This window comes from Berghia stephanieae, chromosome 4, assembly GCF_034508935.2.
Source record: "Berghia stephanieae isolate SIO BIC M18660-M18661 chromosome 4, UCSD_Bste_1.3, whole genome shotgun sequence".
Classification (NCBI taxonomy): domain Eukaryota; kingdom Metazoa; phylum Mollusca; class Gastropoda; order Nudibranchia; family Aeolidiidae; genus Berghia; species Berghia stephanieae.
In genome coordinates, this window is record NC_088363.1 from 84,258,575 (window position 1) to 84,273,574 (window position 15,000).

General features: G+C 36.6%; 1 protein-coding gene across 4 annotated transcripts in view; it reads left to right on the top strand.

Moving 5' to 3' along the window:
- LOC144971416 (serine/threonine-protein kinase DCLK2-like) overlaps window positions 1-15,000 on the top strand; it is a 62,577-nt gene that overhangs the window by 15,279 nt on the left and 32,298 nt on the right. The window contains exon 1 of one of the 4 annotated variants that reach the window (XM_078912283.1): window positions 4,467-4,541. The exons of 2 other annotated variants lie outside the window; for them this stretch is intronic. The gene's annotated coding sequence lies outside the window, so the exon portion shown is untranslated. Of the gene's footprint in view, window positions 1-4,466; window positions 4,542-12,460; window positions 12,730-15,000 lie in introns of those variants that run through there. One more of the 4 variants, XM_078912287.1, reaches the window with a different exon arrangement.

Consider the following 15,000-nt stretch of genomic DNA (forward strand, 5'->3'; position numbering starts at 1 on the left):
GAATTGTGTTTGCTGTTGACTTTGTCTTTGTCCGTGACACTGTACTTCCCACAATTATTGTTGCGTTTGTCCGTGACACTGTACTTCCTACAATTATTGTTGCGTTTGTCCGTGACACTGTACTTCCTACAATTATTGTTAACTGGAAACTTTGTTACCGCAGACCGTTACTGCTACAAACTGCCATTTTAAATATTTATCTCGGAGAAACTTTTACTTCAAATGTCGATCGGTGAATAAAACCCTCAATTTGTCAAAAAATCATAAACCTGAATCGTCAAGAGTTATTAAAGAAGGCTCAGGTTTGAGAATGTTTGACAAATCGAGTGTTTTCTTAATCGGTCGATATTTGAAATAATTTTTTTTCGAACAAAATAAAAATGGTGTTATTTGTCATTGTTCGACAGCTTGGCATTGACTGCAGCCACAGCTTTTCATAATACCATTGTTCTCTGCTTATGTTGGGGCCAATAAACTTCCCAGTGACGGATGACGGAAGGTGCTGCCATCTCAATGGTATCGATATTCCTTAAATCCGATCCATGACAATTAACTGACATTTACTCAATAGCTTTGTTTTATTATAACTTCGAGTCGTAACATGATTATGATCGAATCGACTTTCGGTAATAAGGTACAGTGTACTAAAAATACTACAATATTTATTATTAATAGGACGGCGACTGCACGGAAAGTTTCACCTGCCTACTTATGACTTTATATAACATGGTCAAAGCGTCCCCGATGTAATGATGGGATTCTAATGACGATTGTACCTTCCTGGGCTACAGAGATTTAATATTGAGCTTTATATAGCGCAATATCCACCAAATGTGCTCAAAGCGCTTTACAAGGGGTCCCTGGTCAACAGCAACATTTAACATGTAGGACGGGACATGACGCCTGTTAGGCGATATTACAATTTTTCGGACAAAGACAACGCTGTTAACGGCCAGGTACTCATTTTACACATGAGTACGGTGAGAGAATGTGAGTAAAGAGCCTTTTCCAAGGACTCAACTATGTGCCGAGCACGAGGCTCGAACCCAGGACCGTCCGATCCGAAAGCGAGTGTCATACCAATAGACCACATAGCCTCATAGGTGTCATAATATTGTTTAAAAGCTTGATACCTGCAGATATTTCAGCGATGAGCAAGTCTTATTTGACGATTTTCTTGGTCGCATGTGGCTAAGATGCGTTTTCATCGTCCATGAAATTTAAATCTATGATTCTTGAGCCACCCCCCCCCCCTTCCCCTGCGTTTGTTTTCTTTACGTGTGTGTGTGTGTGTGTGTGTGTGTGTGTGTGTGTGAATATGCATGCGTTTGTGTGTGTTTGTTTGTATGGGAGTGTGTCGTATGAGCTTTGGGTGAGATGCAAGAGGTTGCTGTAACTTCTAGCGTGGCTTTTCTTAATATTTGGGAGAAAGTCTATACAAAGAATGCTACAATAAAAATGAGCCTTCACTTTCTTTTCTGAATCTTTTTTTTTTCTTCCCTGTACAGAATCAACAGACTTAGTGGTTTATCACATTTTAAAAATAAAGTTGAAGGGTGTAATAAACTATCTGGTAGTGTTTACACAAGATGGAACACATAGTCCTCTATTACCTCACGTGTGACCATTGACAGACTGAGAGAAGGTGTCCTCAGCTGGCCGAAACCTTGACGTTGTGACCAATTTACGCCCCATTCGGTTCCATTTTTTATGTAGGCGGCTAGATTTGGTTCTTTCCTAGTCTTGTAAGTGACTTTCTTGTCTTAAGCCTGAGCGAAGCAAGTGACTGAAACATCGACTCTTATAAGCGTTTTCTAGTCTTTGACTAGGTAGGCTTTTGCTTAGAACAGGAAGTGGTAAGGACGTTACCTAATTCGGTTATTTTGTGATGGTAACAATGTAGTACACGATGACAGGTATGATAGCAGTATTCATCATTTTCCAACGCAAAACGTTTCCAAAGAGGAAATTAGCAACACATCCGGTATAGATTTATTTCGTTTTGTGTCATATTTCAGCTTAATTTTGCACGAGAAACATGATGATTCACGTCACGTGATTTTGACTGTAAATTTTATAATCAGATAAATGAAACTCAAACAAAATTAACCAAAGAAAAATAATAAATAATGAAAAATAAAAAACGAAAAGTGTAATCTGATGGATCCCACAATTTTCACATTAGTTCAGGCAGTTATAATGCCAGCAGAATAACTTTTGTCTCCATTACACATTCGTATCATTGTGTTGTTTAGCTTTGTTGTTTGTTTGTTTGTTTTGTTTTGTTTTGTTTTGTTTGTTATTTTTTTTTTTTTGGGGGGGGGGGGGAATTGGGGTTTTTTTCGTTGTTAATTTATTTTTTTTTTGGGGGGGGGGGGGGGGGGGGTTGTTTTGGTTTGTTTATTTAATTGTTTGTTTGGTTGGGTTTTTTTTTTTTTTTGCTCGTTGAACCCTTCGACTTCGAGTCTCCGTTCACTGTCAATTCGTGGGCCCGATTAGATTCGCGGTGTTCTTAGTTTTTAATCACAAAAATGTGTACTTGCGACGATCTGTACATTTCTTACATTTTCTTTTAAAGCCACTGTCAGCAACACGACACATTTTGCCTCTGCCATTCGTAACCAACGTATTTTCCTTCCAAACAGATGCTATCGTGTCGACTCTATGATGTATTTTTTTAAAAACTAGTCTGAAACTAACGATAAAGTCCGGCCCGAGCAAGGGACAAATTAGTCTGGGACTAGCTTGGTCAGCTCACATTAAAAAGGCGTCCTTTTCAAATCCTTGACTGAAGTCAAGGCCAAAGCGCTAGTCCGCCTTCATAAAATTGTGCCCTATTCTCCTTACATTTACTTGATTACGTATTCGTGGCCTGCTCTTGTATGCACGTTGCCTTCCATGTGCCTCCACGACGTGCTATCCTTTGTCTCCCTCATTCTGATGGTTTTCACAATCTGGAAGGTTTTCCTTATTCTATGCAAAACTTCTTCGTTTGTTATTCTATCTGACCATTTGATCTTTAACAATCTTCTGTACAACCACATTTCAAAAGCTTCTAGGCTTCTAGCCTTGTCTAGAGTCCAGGTTTCACACGCGTAGAATAGAGACGAGTGAACGTAATTTGGATCATCTTGAGTTTCGTATTCAATTTAAATTTGGTGGCAGAGATGATTGGTCTTAGAATACGGGATGTGTTTTAGCGATTGCAATTCTTATTTTTATTTCTACATCTCTAGCGTCGTGGCGCTTGCACCAAGATATTTAAACTTTTTAATTTGTTTGATGATTTGCCCTTTGCTGGTGAGGTGAAAAGATAGATCTTGGTTTTGTTTGCTAACGATCATGCACTCGGTTTTCTTCACGTTGAGCAAAAGTCCCATTCGCTTTGCCACCAACCACTGATTTGTCAAGTATGATCTGAAGGTTTTCTGGTGTGTAAGTCATAAGACCTGCATCGTCCGCATACCTCAGGTTCGTCAAATCCTTACCTCTAACACAGATGCCTCTTATTTACTCAATTTCATGAAAGATTATTTCAGTATACACGTTGAAAGGGTCTGGCGATAAAGCACATCCTTGCCTCACTCCTTTTTAATAGAAACAAATCTGAGGTATCGTTGTCCAATCTTACACATGGTGTTTTGTTCCAGTACAAATTTTTCACAAGCATAGGTCATAATGCTCTATTCCAATCGATGTTAGTACTTCAAAAAGTTCTTTATTTTTAACCGAGTCGAAGGCTTTTGAATAGTCCACGAAGCAGAGGTACAGGCTGTTTTGTTTCTCATAAAGGGCTAGAGCTCAGGTGGTCGCTGGTTCGGAAAGTAAGTAAGTTTCTCATAAAGACCTTTGTAGTATTGTTCTAATGTGAAGATGGCATTCCCAGTACCTTTGTCTTTCACGAAACTGAATTGTTCCTTCCCAATCTCTGAATGTCCTCTGAATCTCCTCACATTTACGAATCAGATAAGTGCATGACACAGCCGGTCAAATATGTACAACAATGGCCTTAATATCTACAGCGATTATTTCAGAATATTGAGAGACACTGAATACGAACATGCCTCTTCAAAATCATGACTAATGGGGGGGGGGGGGCGGTTCCAGGTAGATTCGTACTGATATGGGTAGGAATTTTTAATATATATATATCAGTACGAAAGTGATATACCAACCCGCCCGAATCTCATTCTGGTGACCGACTTAGACCTAAGGATCAGAAACATACAAAAGACATCGATAATATTAGATTATTATTCCAGCGGTCGATTAGTGCATAAACCCAAGTAGCATAAGTATTAATGGACGCTTCGTATGTCGTGATCGGTAAGTCTCATCGTTCATGGAAAGCTGCATTCACAACTATTACTCTGCCAACGTTTACTGCTTATTAAATATGAAGGACCTGTCTGTGCTAAGTTGTCCGTATAATACCACTGCTCTCGTTAGCGGATGAGTCTAGAATCGAAGTAGTGACCAATGGTGGACAGATTGGACTCGTATTGACTGTCTGACTGTGAGGAAACACTTTAATCGCTCAAGTGAATTTCACATTATTATTTCCAAAATATTCTGTGATTGTTTTTTCCTTATTCCATCTGAAGTTTTGGGAAGGGAATAAGTGTGTTGTTTTAATATGGTGTGGACTTGGTTCCTATTCATTCTGGAATGATATTATTCTGTGGTAATTCTTCTCCATTCACAACCAGGCTGTGTTTAGTAAACACGACGAGAGAAATACCGTTATTGATTTTATAAAATTCTACCTTTGATGTCACATGATGGTCCGAAAAGTCACGTGGCAAACAAAACGATGAAAAACACATGAAAAATATGTTCTAGAAAACAACAGCCTCTGTCGACTTGTCAGGAGATGAACGCTAATTATTTGGGATTTTAAAATTGCATTTTTGATTCTCCTCATTTTTTTAGATAGTAGCTACACTTATAGATTTCCGAAGCGTTTCAAATCATAAACTAGTGCCATAGAAACCGTCCGAGGGGTGAGCCAGGGATACTTTTTCCCTGGCGGAATTAATGCCAATTCCAGCGCTGGAATTTCATAAGTTTTGACAATAATAATACGATTTGACACAGAGAACCTTATAAAACTCCCCAGGAGTTATAGGGCATTAGCCTCAATTTCCTCTAGTCTATGGACTGCTTTGTATAGGGCCCTTAGAACTGGAATTTTTTCACGATCTCTATAGAGTAAAACCTCTTTCTTATGAGTGGAACACAAATGTGTCACAAAATACTTTCCGTCTGATCTAACAGACATAACGACCCAATCACTGCGGGTCAGAAAAGAACCTCTTCATAAAACGGGACAGGAATTGGAACCTTTTGGCTGTATACATTCTGTCAAGTAACTTTGGTCAATTTCGCTTTGAAAAAAAGATAGATTTTTTAGATAGACAGATAAAAGCTAAGTAGGTAGGTAGGTAAATAGATAGCCAGATAGATAGATAGATAGATAGATAGATAGATAGATAGATAGATAGATAGATAGATAGATAGTGGTAGTACGTGAGAGGTAGATAGTAGATAGATAGATTAGTAGTAGGTAGTGATAGATAGGATAGATAGATAGATAGATAGATAGATAGATAGAAAGATAGAGATAGAAGAGAGAGAGAGAAGAGAGAGAGATAGAGGGAAGAGAGAGAGAGAGAGAGAGAGAGAGAGAGAGATAGAAGAGAGAAACAGTAAACAAAGGTAGAAAGATGTGTTACTATACGGGTAACTGTAAAAAGAGCTGCCGACAAACAAGAAATTTTCTTTTGGAGGAAATGAGATAAAAAGTAAAACAAAATGTAGAAATAATTAATAATAGTAATGATAAAATAATATAAAATAAATAAAATTATTAATAATGAAATGATAATAATAATAATAATAATAATAATAATAATAATAATAATAATAATAATAATAATAATAATAATAATAATAATATATATAATAATAATAATAATAATAATAATATAATAATAATAATAATAATAATAATAATATAATAAAATAATAAAATAATAATAATAATATATAAATAATAATAATAATAATAATATAATATTAATAATAATAAATAATAATATAATAATAATAATAATAATAATAATAATAATAATAATAATAATAATAATAATAATAATAATAATGATAATGATGATGATGATGATGATGATTATGATGATGATGATGATGATGATGATGATGATGATGATGATGATGATGATGATGATGATAAAATATATAATATAATATAATAAAATAATAATAATAATAATAATAATAATAATAATAATAATAATAATAATAATAATAATAATAATAATAATAATGATAATAACACAACTGTTAGGTAGATTCAACTGACAAATTAAATGTTCTCGTAAACATTATCATTTAGCAGTCAACTGTAGAGGGAGGCAATTCCTTTTGAAATCTGACATATTTAATTTAGTAAATCTTGGATAGTGTTTCGTTTCTTGAGAGAATAGACTTCACTCGATATTATTATCTTGTCCTGTCACCTGCGTTCTCACTGGTTGTATGTTGCAAGATCAACCACCACGGAGTGGAGAACATTTCATTTAACTTCAGTTTTCAAACCTGAAGAGACAAAGCTGTATTTACAAATCTGTATAATGTGTGAAAATGGTTGTGAGAGCATTCTATGATTTATCATTGTCATCGGTGATTTCTTGCTCAGTTGGTCGGGTTTTCACTTGGCAAGGAAAGGGAACGATGGCGATAAAGGGTGCAGTCTGATATTTTGCTTGTTCGTCTTGTCTTTATTTTTATTTTATTTTTGTTTTGTTTCTTTGTTTTGTTTTAGTTTTGTTGTTCCTATTTGTTGTAGTTTTTGTTTTGTTTTGTTTTTTTTTTTTGTAATTTAAAAAAAAATATTGGTTGCTTCTTTTGGGGTTTGTGGTTGTTATTGTTGATGTGTTTGTTTTATTTTCGGGGTGGGGCTTTGTTTGTTTTTGTTTTTGTTTGTTTTTTCTTAAATCCGACCCCTCTAGCAGGGATTGGTAAGCTGGGTCTGTTATATCTGGCGAAAGTATTTTGCGACACACGGGTATCTTACTCAAGTGGTAGCAAGCAATCTTTGCAGTCCGCTGTAAACTTGGGCTTTTTGCACATATGGTCGGGAGGAATAATTTTTAGATAAGCAGATGTTAATTTAATTTTGTGAAAGGTTTGTTCCAGTACCATAGTACCATAACAATGTGTATTATCAGGCACCAAGTGTGCTCTTTGATTTGAAGTATCATGGTCGAGGCCCGAGGGAGGGAATCATATATAGAACGCCCTCATTTGATATGATGATTAATTATCAAGGTGTTGACGATATCATCAGGTAGAAGAGAAGGTTGTGGTATTTACTCGCGAATCCTCAGGTTTGACCATTTTAGCCAAGATGAGGGTCATTTAAATCAATTGATATTTGAAGGAGGAGTTTCCTGGACCACTTTTTAAAAATTCGTGTCTTTCCAGAGTACGACAGTTAACGGGTAAATCGGATTATATTATCGTCAGGAAAGGTTTTCTGTCCAAAATGAAAAATAATGTGTTTTGTCGGTGTGTAGATTTATTCTCATTAGTGCGTGTTGAGTGGTTAGTGTTAAGTAAGTGTCCGTCTTGTCAAGCCGGTGAATTGCGTGTCTGTGTTGATTCAACGAAGCTACAAAGTGCAGTCAATGCGTCGTGTTATTATAATATTCATATATGTCCAGATTAAATCAACGGCATGATAGAGTAGGAAGGTGGGGAAGACGGGCCGCTATAATATTATATCGAAACCAAAATCTCCACCTCAAGCATGAAGTGAAATCAGGAATGGTCATTATTACACTGATAAAACGCATTATAAAATGTGTTGTCCAGCCAACCTCGTATACAAATAATAAACTAAATAAACTCCCTATATTCATCCCATGGGGAAATTTGTCTTTACGGTCTATCCCAAGGGAAGACTGGAATACCCCAGGCGTCAGCCGCAGAGCAGGGCCGCAAACTGAGGTAGGGCGAGGTGACTTGCAAAAATCCTCCATTGGTTAAGAAAATAATCCGGTTACACAAAGTCGTATAAAAATCTCGATATCGAAAGTTTCCAAACTTGAGTCTTGTTATCAGCAGTGTGGGGTGACTAGTGTAGGAAGTTGTAATGTCTTGTTGAAAAACAAATGATTGATCGGGAAAGAGTCTGCAATATTTTTTCTTCTAACAATGTTTCACAATTTTCAATACATAACAGAAATCCCCTTTTGATTTATTTCTATAGATAAGTGGCCCCCAATGAGTTCTGACTTGAGTCCGTACTCCAGCATTTGTCAATATATTTTCACGAAGAATTGTGTACATAACTTGCAATAATTTAATTTCGTCAAATTTCAGACTTGCCTCATTTGTGTTCTGGCTGCTACAGGCTTATAAACTGTTCCGGTTTGTTTTTTTTCTCGAAACCTATATAATAATAATATGCTTTGTGATCTAGTAATATAGCACTTGGATTGTAATCGGTAAGTTCCCGGTACCAAACCAATTATAGATGCGCACATATCAGTCCTCAGAAAAGGCTCTTTACTCACAGTTTCTCATCATATTCAAGTGTAAATATGTACAACAGTGTCGGGAAAAAGTGAAATATAGCCTTAATGTTGAGACGTGCTGTGAGCATGGGATCCGTTGTAAAAATAATTGATTGAAAATGAGCTCTCACTTCCCCGATCTCCACTTTTTTTTAGATACAACCCTCTAACTGAAAATCTTCAAGACGTACCTATGCGCCGTATAGTGTATACTACTCGTTTATAGTCAACACTATCGGCCGCCTAGTCTCAAGGGTGGATTAGAGAAGGATAATAGTCTCCAATATCAATAGCCCTCACAGTTCAGGCAAACTCAAATCCGTCATTCCTTGAGTCTTTTCTGGCAGGATTCAAGTTCACCCGAACCTGTCCACAGTCCACATCTCTTTCCGTTGTTATTTATAGCGCTCTTATCACCGTAACTGGTCGTTTGGTCAAATCTGTCATGTCTGAAATTATAACAAATTACTAAGAGGATTTGGGGGAGTCGGGGAGGGGGGGGGGGGGGGGAGCCCTCGTTGGACCACGCGAAGACCTGTAAAGATCCCAGAAGCAGTTGAGATTTGTATGACCACTCAGAAATAATGTAAAAACAAAAATATTGAAGATAATAACTCAATTCAAAATATCAAAAACAACTATCTATCTATCTATCTATCTATCTAACTATCTATCTATCTATCTATCTATCTATCTATCTATCTATCTATCTATCGATATAATATATATATATATATATATATATATATAATATATATATATAACTGTGTATATGTATGTGCCGTTTTTAAATACCATAATGCGTTTCGCCGCGTGAATATAGAGGTGCGAATAGACCAAATCAAATCAAATAATATTCAAACTAGAAAAGCGAGTTAACAAAAGTTAATTTTCCTTCTCCACTTACTGTTACAGTCGTCTTTTCTTTCTTGTTTCGACTAAACACATTCCGTTTATTCAACAATCAAAATTGATATCAAGTTAATTATTGAGACCTAGAGACATGCAGTACACACAATCAAGGACTTTCCATATATTTTCGTCTTCTATGTAACATGTACATTGACGCAACGCTCACTCAATGGCAGTCGTTTTATCTGAAGAAGAAGAAGAAGAAGAAGAAGAAGAAGAAGAAGAAGAAGAAGAAGAAGAAGGAGGAGGAGGAGGAGGAGGAGGAGGAAGAAGAGGAGGACGAGAAGGAAGAGAGGAGGAGGAGGAGGAGGAATTGAAGAAGAAGAAGAAGAAGAAGAAGAAGAAGAAGAAGAAGAAGAAGAAGAAGAAGAAGAAGAAGAAGAAGAAGAAGAAGAAGAAGAAGAAGAGTAATAACAACATTCAAAACAACAAAAACAACAGCAACAAAAGTGTATTAACAATGACAAGAAGGAGAATAGATACAAGAAAACATTTTGATAAGAACCGACAAATTGTGAGACTTCCATTTCCAATTGGCCTTATTTATCATTACGTGTTGACCACAGCAAATGACGGTTATGAACACCATTCATTTACAGTTGTATTGGCCAAGAATAATATATTATCGTGTCCAGTCAGTTATTGGGAAATGGACCGATGCCATAGATCGATGGTCACCGAATGACCATGAGTTCAATTGATCGAACACGTCATAACTCAATAGGTATTCACGCTATAACAACCATAACCCAGGTCGTAACAGTCCCCATAGGTGGTCGGTCATTCGATGGTTGCTGAGGTGTACGAGTATAAAATAGACTGGTGGATAGGTGTACGATTTGAGACTGAATTGGTTGATGTCCTGGCTGAATGTGTTACAAAAAAACATATTTGGATTGACCGACTTGTTAATTGATTCAAGAATTGGTTTGCTGGTTGCTTGACTGACTAGTTGATCGATTCGACGAAATCACATCGCAAACGGACATTGGTTGACTTGAGGGATTACTGCTGGATTAATTCAATATAAATAAATAAAAATTCATTTCTTAGGGGAAATTGGGCTTTGATGTCTATTCCAAGGAAAGACTGGACTAATCCAGGCGTCAGCCGCAGTGCAGCGCCGCAGCCTGAGCAAGTCCAGGTGACCTGCTCAAGGTCACACAACGCAGCGCGTATTCGAACTCAATACCTTTCGGGTACGAAGCAAAGATTGTACCGCTGAGCCACGCTGTTGATTGATTGATTAATTGGTTGGCATTGAAGCAGTGCGAGGTGCCAGAGCTTGATTGACAACTTGATCACTAGTTTTCTTGATTGGTTACCTGGTTGATCAATCTTCCGATTGTTGTGTTGTAAAACTCTTAACTCTTTCATCTTTACATATTGAAAATCTCTTAACCCAACTATCTATATCGATCTAGAACAATTTGATTGCTCCCTCGTCACGCCTACCCAGAGGCTAATATTTGTTCTGTAAATATCCCATGTTATTGCATTATATAATCCTTCCGACACCCTCTCAAATTTAAAAGGTAACGTACAGCCTAAGAAACTGAATGGTCGGGTCTCCAGACTATGCTCGTCGCTGGGACCTCTTGAAAGGGTAGTACTCAAGATTAGGACCTGTGTTGCTGTAGAATAACGAAACACATTATCTCAAATGTTAACCGTTGAAAATCGCCCACACTTGTCAAAACCTCTCTAATCTGACATTTCTTGTAACTTTGAGACTTGAGACTCTTGTACGAGTTGGGCTCATCATAAATGATGGAATTTTAAAGTAAAAAATGTGGCCAAATATGAAAACAGTTTTCAGTCCGAATACGGCAATGCATTGTTTAATCTATCCTCAGTCACTGCTGTTCCCTAAAGCTAATCCTTGGGTAGAAACACAAAACCCACAGTTTACTTTAAACTTTCCCTAACTGTATACATATCTGGGTTTAGGTCGGTATTTCAGTAATCGCATTAACTCTTGAGCGTTGAACCTTATCTAATTCTTGACACTCATTTAGGTTCATAAGATCCTTTTCTAATTTCGGACTCTCTGTTTGGAACGCCTTACCACAGAGGAGCATTCGTGAAAAAAGAATCGTTGCCTATTTTTAAACGTTCGCTTAAAACATATGATCTGTTTCAATTTTAGTAGATGATATGAGAAGCAAGATAGGCGTCTGGTTTCTGTTGTGTTGTGTGTATGTGAGTGTACTTGTGTGTGCGAATGAGTATTTTTCAGCCAAAGTAATTTGTAATTTAAGCGCTTAGAGTCTGATGTCTCGGAGTTATAGCACCACTTAAGTTTTATTATAAATAAGCATTATTATTAATTATTTATGATCGTCATGACCGTCTAAACGTCAGGACAACAATAGGATTCTACCATGGCGTAACACCTTCACCATTTTGTACAGAATTATTTAGATTCTAAGATGACACCAATCCTTTAAACAATCTTAAACCCGAGACGTCAAAAAAGTCTATCAGACCATTTCCAAGAAGTCTCGGGTTCACGAATTTTTGACAGGTACAATCAGCTGTATTCATCGATATTTGAAATTAAAAACATCTTGCCATACTATGAAAAACCCGATTGTCAGTCCATTGAAGAGCACTCCTTCCAAGGGTTGGCGCTTGACAAATTATTTTACCTCACTCCAAACAAATAGCTGTTCGAAGACCCCCCCCCCCCCCTTTCCCCATCTCTCTGAACTAGTATTTATTTTGAAATCAAACTCCTTCCGCTTTACTAATTGTTTTTCTCACTTCTTAATCTATCTTACAATTAATTAATTACTTTCTATTTCTCCAACTATTAAAAATGTATATGTTGTACAAATGTAAATATCTTATCGATTTGTAAATTATTTCTTACTCTCTCCCTCTCTGGTCGTCTCGTGGTGACTAAGGGCAAACATAAAGGGGCAAGCCGACACCTTTCACTCCCTGTGCCATAACGGCATAGAATCCCTTACACTTACACTGCCGAGTGCTATTGAAGTCGTTAGATCTTGCTATTATATTATGCATTTGGGAGGACCATTTTGCCAATTAATTGATCATTAGCCTTCGTGCGTTTATTTCAGTATCATTGAGGTCTATATTATATATATATATGTGTGTGTATGTGTTGTTTTTTTTTACTCTATATATAACGATTGGCTGTTTGCATGCTTCATTGTGGATATAAGAGAAATGTAATTTTCGTCTTTTTATGGTAAGTTCAAATAAGATTTCCTTTACCAAATTACATGTTCTGGTAAGTTCAAATAAGATTTCCTTTACAAAATAAAAACCTTTAAACATTTTGTCAACACCAGTGTGTGTCATAATTTGATCGATTACGATTCTACCCACCGTCATCTTACTTGTCAACAAATTCTGAAAGCTATAACACCTCAAAGATGTGTTAGGGTTGAGACAATTTCGGGGTCATCGTAATCGGTCGATATTTCATCAAGTAAGAATCCTTTGGCAAATATGAAGAATGTTTAATGTTCTTTTTTTTTCGTTGATATATTTTTGTTACCATTCTCTGCGCTTTTCTAGAGAAATAAACAATTTATAAAAATCAATTCTACATACATAAGTATTTATATGAATCCCTATTACCTTCCGTTGTCTAACAACTTCGTATTAAATACCTCTCTCTAATTCATGTTATGGTAGACAGTTCTATCTATCGCAAATGACGTGATTTGGAAATCATTATTTATATCACTAATAGAGAATCAGCAATGTTTGGAGTCAATAGATGATAGAATACCCTTTTTTATGTTTGCAAGCTACTCGTATATCAATCTGTACAACAACAGTTGATTAGTTTTTCGAGTTGACAGTAATTATGTGTTGATTATAAACATTTCACATTGGCTTACACAACAAGTGTGTCCCCGAGCCCAATGTTTTAAAGAATAGATTATTGGGATTGAGGTTGCCGAGTGGTTCAGGTTTAACACTTCCACTTGTCATTTTATTCTTTCATCCGTTCTGTTGGGATTTGTTTGTGTATTTTTGTTTGTTTGTTTGTTTGTTTGTTTGTTGTTGTTGTTGTCATTTTTGTCTTTTTTTCTTCGTTTGTGTATATAAAGAATGATTCAATCCCGGAATAATCCAAATTGCCCGATTCATGTTCATTGAATGAAAGGGGCAATCTCCCTGTTAGATAACTTATTAACATTTTGGATTTGTTTTTTGCGAGACGGATGTTTTCTCCAAATGCATCATTGCTACGTCTTGAAAAGATATCCATGTTTATTTTACCGGAACGGAAGGTTTCCCATTTGCTAACTTTATCGGGTTTTTTTCATTTCTGTTGATTCACGCGAAGTAAATTTGGACTTTTTGTTTAAGCCTTCCCATTTTTATCATACAACTAACACGATATGACATGACGTCATTAATTTTCTCTGGTTTCGTCTCCTATAGTATCCAGGATCATCAGCGTCGGTGACACAGCCGTACGGTGTCTCGTCTTGTTAGAAAAAATCAAACGGTATTGACTGTTGTCAGTAACTGGATGGGTGACATGGTCGCAAAAATCTGACCCGGCTTTGTGTCCATAGGTTAGGCACGTTGCGTTTTGTTTTGTTTGTTTTTTTTTTGGGGGGGTGTTTTGTTTTTTGTTTTTTTTTTGTTGTTTTTTTTTGTTTTGTTTTTTTTTTTTGTAATCACCCCCAGCTTCTGACCTGTGGGTCCGCGGTTCGAGTCTCACTGTTGCGACGCAAAGTTGAGTTCTTTTGATAAGGCTCTTCATTCACATTCTGTCAATGCTCTCATGTGTTACAAGAGTGGTTGGCAGACAGCAGCGTTGACTCTGTCCAAATGGATATGTACGTTCTTCTTGATAAAGTGTTTCTGTTGGCTTGGTAACCCTTATAAACGCCTTGAACTCTTTTGGAGAATATTGTACTAGAAAAAAAAACTCGATTATACATACATTACCCTGCTTGGCTCGGGTATGATTGGGTGGAAGGCTATAAGGTCATGTCTCGATCTACATGTAAAGTGTTGCTGTTGGTTTAGGACCCATGTAAAGCGCTTTGCGCGCGTTTAGTGGTTATTGCACAATATAAAGGCTCGGGTTTTTCGTTGTTTTATTTTTATTGGCCGTGACAGATGGTGTAAGAGAGTTGAACCAAGAACACCACTGATAAACCTGAGACGAAAACATTGCATTCTCATATGATCATTCTGTGATTGGAGTCATCTTAAAACAATAGCGTTTAATATTGCGCCGACGTCTAAATATACACAGGTCTGACATCCGAACCCACTTATGGGCCTAGTTTAACATTGTTGTCTTGGACAATATTTTGGTGTCATTTTTTGAGATTTCCATGACAATTATAGGCCCATAATGAATTGGGTTGTCAGACTTGCAAATAAATGCACGTCGTATCGCGCCCATTGACCGTGTTGAAAATTCACAACGAAGAAGAAAACTTAGTGTCCTGTGTTGCTTTGTTTTAAAAAAAGAAGAAGAAAT